Genomic DNA, 8242 nt, shown 5'->3' on the forward strand with positions numbered 1-8242 from the left:
GTTTTTCAGGTGAGGACAGCCCCCATAAAAACACTGTGGAAGACGCCTATATAATGCTTTTACAGGAATCTCTTCGACTCATTCCCCTGGTAGAATAACATCCTTGTCTAACTCAGAAGCCCCCTTTTTGGAAGGCGCCGTGTTTCACTGAAACTCAAAATAAGGCATGACAGGCTGAGTTTGAGGTTCTGAGAAGCGGTCATCACAGACTGTGGTGAGAACCCATGTCCATTTGCTTTTGGGTTGGAACAGCTAAGTTTTTGGTGTGTGTATATACCCCCCCCCCCACCACCAAACACACTCACACTCACACTCATGCACCCCTCCACAGCCCTCCTCTGTAGCTGACCCAGGCTAATTTTTCTGTTTACTCCACTCAGTGTTTCACAGTTGAACAGATCAAAAGCGCTGCTAAGCTGTGGGTTTGTTTACTCCGGCTCTGACCCACGCCCAGCCAGGGACGCGCAAGCACTGCAGCTCTTTTTCCACATTTGGCATTTTTTGCTTTTCATCTGGATCACAGCCCTCTCCTCCCCACTCTCATTCCTACATCTGATGACTCCCCCTGCCCTCTTTGCCCCTGAAAAGTTTAGTTCAGCATCCAAGGTTTTTGTTTGTCTCAGTGTTCTGCAGACATCTAAATTTAATCAATCAATTACCCCTTTTGCTTCATCTCTCCCGCACCTGTAGAGCCTTCACCCATAGTCACACTCCTCATGACCTCTTTCATCACATTCAAGTGCTTTTTCTTTTGCTCACACCCTCTCCTTGATTTTTTCCCTGCCTTCTCACACGTTCCCCGTTATCCTTTCTAATTCTCTGCTTTGAAACAATTCTCCTGTCTTTGTGTGCTCTCCCAGTCACGCACAAGTATACACACTCCCTTGCAAGCAAATGCACTCACATGCATGCTCACACGTATGCTGATGCAGGCTGTGTGTGATGTGAAGCCAGGTCTGTTCCTTTCCCAGGCAGACCAGCAGGAGTGAGGACCCCCCAACTCACAGCTCACCTCTTTCCATGGCTCATTCATTGATTCTTTCCTCCTTTTCTTAAGTCAGAGGATGGAGGGATGACATCATGAGGACAGGTTTTTTATTGTTACTTATCGTTTCAACAGTTCAAGAGACAGCGAGAGGTTTTTCTTTTGTCTTCAAGATATTGGGAGAATTGTAACTCCCTGTACACCTCTCCTGTCTTACCCAGTGTTTCATATCAAACTTCAAAAATGTTTCAGCTAGCTCAGGTTGGTAACTAAGTAGGAGGTTTTGGCTATTTGAGACTTCACCTATTATCAACACAATTATATTTAAGTTTCAGTGTTTAAAATATGTTGTTACTTGGCCTTATAATATTTCTTGTGTATCTTTTGTTCTTTTTATGTTCATGTTTCTTCCCTTTTACTACTCCAACAAACTCGGCAGCTCACACACTCCATCCTCAGTCCGCACACAGTGTTAAAGCAGATTCTGCTCAGTCCTGCTCTGGAACCACACAACCGGCATCTCCTCGTCCCCTGTTCTCCCCAACCACACTAATAATTGGTGACTCCATAACCAGAAACACCCATTTCTATAAAACTACCACTCACTGCTACCCTGGTGCCACCACGGCTGACATTTTTATAAAACTCCAGGACCTAATGCCATCGCTCCCGTCCTCCATCACAAGAGTGATAGTCCATGTGGGAACAAATGACACAGCTCTTCAGCAGTCTGAGCTGACAAAATCAGATTTTAACCGTCTTTTTAACTTTTTAAAGCAGTGTGGAAAGTCAGTTTATCACTGGTCCCATTCCCACTGTTGGTCACGGTGCTGGCCGCTTCAGTAGACTCCTTGGCCTCCACGACTGGCTCCAGTCTGCCGGCAGGGCTCACGGTGTGTGTTATGTCGATAACTTTAATATTTTCTGGCAAAGGATGTCTCTTTTTAAGACAGACGGACTTCACCCAAACAAATGGGGCTCAGAAATGTTAGCTTCTCACATACAGCATGTGGTGCGGTCCACACATGTCTTACATGAATGACTAATCATTCATGCAGCACACCTGGACACCCCCCAAAACTGCCTGGAGGATTTTTATCAGAACTTCCTGAATTTTTATCTTCTCTGGTTTTAAATTATGACAGAATTGTTCTTTGTGGTGATTTTAATATTCATGTTGATGACCCCACCAATGTTAATGCAACTGACTTTTTAAATATGGCCACTTCTTTTAACTTCAAACAACATGACAAAGGGCAAACACATAACCGTGGTCATACACTGGACTTGGTTTTTACCCTGGGTGTCAGCGTTTCCTCGGTGGAATTAGTGGACATGACCATATCTGACCACAGATGTATTGTTTTTAGCTGCGATTCGCCTGTTACTCACGCCGCCTCACCAAGCTCCATGTGTTCTCGCTTCTTTAATGAACAAAGTGTTTCAAAGTTTTGCACATTCTTTCAGAGCCAAAGCCAACACCTGTCTGATTCCAACACCGACAATCTGGTCGATCACTTCAATCATATCTGCTTGTCGTCACTAAATATTACTGCTCCTCTAAAGGTTAGGCCTACATCTGAAGCTAGTAAGCAACCCTGGATAAATGACAGCATTCGCAGCCTAAAAAGGGAATGCAGGAAAGCAGAGCGCAGATGGAAAAAATCCAGTCTCCAAGTCCATTACCTCAGTCTGAAGGATTTATTAATTAAATACAATAACATGGTTAAGGATGCGAGAACACACTATTTTTCTGAACTCATTACTACACATAAACACAATCCCAGGTTTCTGTTTAAGACTGTCGATCAGCTGGTAAACCCAACCCCTCCTTGTGCCTCAGCTGGAAGTAATGATGACTGTGAATTGTTTGTATCTTATTTTACCAATAAGGTGGTGTCAATCGGAGCCTCTATTACCCCCCCAAGCCTCTTACTCAGAGGTTCCTCACCAGCAACAAGAGAGTTTTAACCAGTTTTATCCCATCGACTTGTCTGAGCTTTTAAAAACAGTATCACAAATGAGAGTGTCCTCCAGCCCCCTTGATGTAATACCTACAAAGTTTTTACTGAAAGTAATAGATTCTGTTGGGCCCCGTTTGATCTCAGTTTTTAACAGCTCCCTATCTACTGGTTGTGTCCCTGATTATTTTAAAACGGCTTGCGTGAACCCACTTTTAAAGAAACCTGGTTTAGATCCCTCCCTCCATCAAAATTTTAGACCAATTTCAAAACGGCCTTAATTATAACAAATTATACTGGGCTGGCACTGGGTGGGGATCTCTGGTACTGCCCTAGAATGGTTTTCATCCTACCTGTCAAATAGGAAGTTTTGCGTGTCTGTAAACAACTATGTCTCCTCGTTCTGTCCAGTTAAATATGGTGTGCCTCAGGGGTTGGTCTTAGGACCCATTTTGTTTTCCTTGTATCTGCTTCCCCTTGGACATATTATCCATAAACATGGCATTTCTTTTCATATTTATGCTGATGACACACAAATGTACTTGCCCTTCAGATCCACAGACCCTGGAATGCTGAGTTCACTTAACAACTGCCTTTGTAAAGTTAAAAAATGGATGTCAAATAATTTCCTCCAGCTGAACTCAGACAAACAGAAATCCTGGTCATCGGGTCCCAGCAGATGGCAAAACAAATACTGCCAGCTGCTGGTTCCCTAGTAAATCACAATAAGCCTGTTGCAAAGAACCTTGGTGTCTGGTTTGATAGTAATTTTATTAACACCACAAAGCTTGTTCAATCATGTTTTTATCAACTTAGAAATATAGCAAAAATTCGATCTATGTTAACTTTTAAGGACAACGAGACCATTTTACACACCTTGATCTCATCACGCCTGGATTATTGCAACAGCCTTTTCACTTGTTTAACCCAAAAATCTATTGATCGACTCCAGACTGTCCAGAACTCAGCTGCCAGGCTTTTAACCTGAACTAAGAAATATGACCACATTACTCCTACTTTAGCTTCATTAGACTGGCTCCCAGTATGTTTTAGAATTGACTTTAAAATTTTATTGATCATTTTTAAAGCTCTTCATGGCCTCTCGCCTTGTTAAGGGCCCAAAGACATTCCTATTTCAAAAGGCCTTTCAACACTCATGATTTTATTATATTTTGGGAACTGTTTTTAACCCCCTGCTACTGTAGCACTTTGAGATTTCGTTGAAATGTAAAGTGCATTATAAATAAAATTTATTATTATTATTATTATTATTTCTGACCTTTTAGTCCCATACGCACCAGCACATACCTTGAGATCCTCGGACAGAGGTCTGCTGTCTGTTCCAGAGTCTCGACTGAAAACTAAAGGCGACAGAGCGTTTGCTGTCAAGGCCCGAGGCTCTGGAACAGCCTGCCCGAGGAAATCAGGTCGGCAACTCTTTTAAGTCCCTTCTTAAAACATACTTTTATAGGAGAGCCTTTCCCGATCTTATTTGACTTTTTTTTTTTTTTTATTTATCTTAAACGTGTATTTTAGTCTTTTCAATGTCTTCTTGCTTTTATCTTGTATTGTTTCTGTATTATTGTTTTTTGGGTATTTTGTTGTTTTTGTGCCAGAGCTTGCATGGACCATTGTGATGGTGGTGGTCATTTAGTATATGAGCTGGTATGGCAAACTATACTCCATCCACTGAGCCAGACTGTGAGATGAGGTTGAAAACTCTGGAAGAAGCACCAACTTGTTCTTTTTCTAATTATTAGCAGGTAATGTTCATATACTGAACAAAGATTTCCCAAATGCTTAAACCAGTCGGTAATTAATGTAAAATGTTGGGCAAAACCACTCAAGTAATAATTCAAAAACAACAATTAAAGATGATATCTTAAATGAAAAATGCAGCTGAGAGGAATATAGTCTCTGTGGATATCATGGTAACCTATGTAACAATAACTGATAATGCTTTATTGTACAGGTCTGTACAATATATATCTCTGTATCTATCCTGATAAAATACTTTTAAATGTATTTTTTGTTATGGCTACCCATTCATTGCCCTTGCATTGTGGCCTTTATTGTTTTTGGTGGTGTGTGTACATGTAAAACAGCTCATTACCCAGTGGGCTTTGGAGTTATGTGGGTGTTGCTTGTATCTAACAGACTGTGGTTTGGTGTTCACGTGGTTCACACAGACTAACTTTACTACATAAGTGAATTCACATAGCCCGGAGGCATCATGCTAATATGCTCCCACACAGTTACAACCAACTAAAAATTCTGATCTAGGACATCATATGGAGGAAGTATGATTTGTAAGATGAGAATGTGTGTCTTTGAATTCTGTCTGTACTTCAGGGCATTTTGACTTTCTAGTTTGAAAATAAAGAGGCTGATTTGTTGTGATCCCGCTGTGTTTATCAAGGGGGGCATGAGAGCATCCATATTGTTTAATAATCTGTGGGATGTTTAGATTGTAGACGCAGGTTGGAGCACAGAGAAGCCAGACCCACCATCTCTGCATGCAGCGCCCCAAACAAGAACCACATGTCCCAGTCCTGGTTCTTTCATTCTCTCTCTCTCATACCCCAACTTCCCTCTCTCCGCCCCATCTTTATGCTACAGACTCTCCTCAACCCCTCACCCTGGGAAAAAACGTGGAAGCTCAAAGATTCAAAAACACATGTGGTAAGCCATAAAACTTCACATGCACTCTGTGTCCCCTAAACCCCCTCCAACTCCCAACCCAACGCTCCCATTCCCTCCAACCACTCAGCCAACCGACAAACACATCGACCTACAAGGAGGAGAAAAGTCATACATAAGAGGAGATGTGGAAACAATGGGACAAGAGGAAGCAACATCAGGCAACAATCTGAGCTGTCTGTGGTTGAGAGCAAAAACAAAGAAGTTTGGGGGGTTGGTGGTGGGACAATGGCGACTGTCAGAAAGAAGGTGACTGCAGGCTACCATTCCTGCACGGGCCCAGAACAATGCCTATCCTGTGGCTTGGTGGGGCTGCGCTGTGCACTAGTTGAAATTCAAGACAAATGTAAACACCAAAGGAGGACAATGGTGCTCGCTCACTTTACAAAAGATGCTTTTCCTTCAGCTGCAGGGAGGATGCACACAGAATCCCCCAGCGCGGCGCAGCCGGCTATCATACCTTACATCCTCAGCACCCTTTTAGCAGCGTAGCATTCGATACCACTGGGCTACACTGGTGGCAGATTGGGTTTCTGGCCTTCAACGTCAAACCCCTGTCTTCTTCATTTTCCAAAGCATTCGTGAGATACATAATCTCTTCATATTTTTGCAATGTGATTAGGGTCAGAATTTGTTGGGGGCCTACATTGGAAGACCAAATATATTTGGTCACATATGTTGATCATTAAGTTACCAGGCACTTGTCTTCTAAAAATGGCAGCAAACCAATCTATTGTTCTGAGTTTATAAACGGAAGGTATCTTCTCAAATGGTATTCTTTATTACCTCACCCTCCTATAATGCATATCTAAGTGATGCCCAGATTCCACAATTTCAGTATTACTAAATCTGAACAGTCTATAAGCTACAATAATAACCCTGTTAATTTCTTTTTGATGGATAGGTTCTGGTCCTTCTGGGCAAAGTAGCTATCATCTAAGCATGTCAGTGAATTTGGCATTGGTTGATACTGAAGGCGTGGGAGTCTGTCATTGGCTAGAGCGGAGTATCAGGCAGTATAAAGTCACATGATTGGTTACATGGTAGGGGGATCAGCTACCGCAGTGGCGCCTGGCCATGTTCCAGACGAGGCCCCCTGGTTGACCACAGTCCCATGTCTGTCTGGGTCGATGCCTGTGTGGAACAACTTGCATGGCTGATCCAGGTTCCAAATGAAGGGGTTCAGGACCCAAAATTGGGGGTCTCATATCAGTTTATGGTGGAATGACTGGAGTGTATTTAAATGAAGTTGAGGTTCGTGGTGACACACAGTGAGCAGAGTTTTTTTTCCCATGGCCTCTATGCTCAGCCGTGCTCTGGTTTGATGTTTTGGTCTCTACATTACACCGTTTTTGTGATGAAATCCTTCACGTCAGACTGTTTGTACCTACTGAAAAAGCCATCTCCTTTGCTTTGTAATGGATTCTCTTTGAAGGGGGTCATGGTCAAGTCTTTTGTACTATAACAACCCATTTTGGAAAGTGACTGGCACAGTAATGACTGCATATAGACGTCAAAGCCTTGCCTCCACCAATCAAAGCGCATCTGTGTGATCCTGGTTCCACTTCCTGTTTAGGTTCCAGTGTGCCATTGTTCACAGCCAGAGCCTTTGATCTTGCCTCGCGTGGGCGGGATAGGTAGCAGACGTTGGATATCATCGGGGGAAACAATAGCAGGCAGAGATGTGGACATGAGGGGGCTGAGGTGGCAGGCTGGCACAAAGTCGTGCCAATTCATAACTGATGTTGGGGTGCTGACTAAGCCTGAAGATCAGACTGAATTAAGAGTGGAAGTTAATTCTTCTCTCAACTAAAGGTCAATTTATGAACTTTTTCACTTTTTTTTTTTATCAGCATATGGAGTTTGCTCAGTCATCATTAAGTTGATTCGTTTCTCATTACATCAAGGTGCCCCTCTGGCCCCAGCCCTCCAGGGGGCTAAACAAACTGCAGGTTTTCTGTGTGTTAGTGGGTAATTAGACTACTTACAAATTTGTTTAGGAATTAGCACCTCTGAAGTAAAGTATGAACTGGGGCCTGCATAATAAGTGAAAAATGTAGTTCTAGCACCTTTCAATTTATTAGTGTTCACATAGTGCATCTTCCTAAATAATATTCAATAACCTCAAACTAAGTTACATACAGAAAACCTGGAGACTGGTTTACTGGTTACTAATTGGCTTCCTGGTCCTCTGTGCATAATATAAGATAGCGTGCTGTGTGCTCTGTACTTGATGGGAACTCAGAGGCAACAAGGGTCCAGCAACTTTTTCTGCCCCCAAACAGCTTAATCTGGACATGCATAAAGTGACAGAAGTATTCAACTTCCGTCGTATGATAACAGGTGGCCAACTGTGCAAACTCAATGCGCTCATTAAGACTGTGAGATGTGATTTAAAGCTCTAGAAAATTTTGTCAAACTAATTTTGCCTTTTCTTTTTCAAGAAAAAGAGAGATGTAGGCAGTAAATCAGAAGTCTGTAACCAGACTTGGGAAGATGTTTTTCTTTGCATACACTGCTTCTGCTTGTGTGAGGAGAGTCATTGATAATCGTCAACACAAAAGTGAGCAGAGAACTGGCTAAATAATGTTTTGTA

Source organism: Micropterus salmoides, unplaced genomic scaffold (genome assembly GCF_014851395.1).
Source record: "Micropterus salmoides isolate LMB-PRFRI ecotype aquatic unplaced genomic scaffold, ASM1485139v1 Ms_hic_scaffold_10, whole genome shotgun sequence".
Classification (NCBI taxonomy): domain Eukaryota; kingdom Metazoa; phylum Chordata; class Actinopteri; order Centrarchiformes; family Centrarchidae; genus Micropterus; species Micropterus salmoides.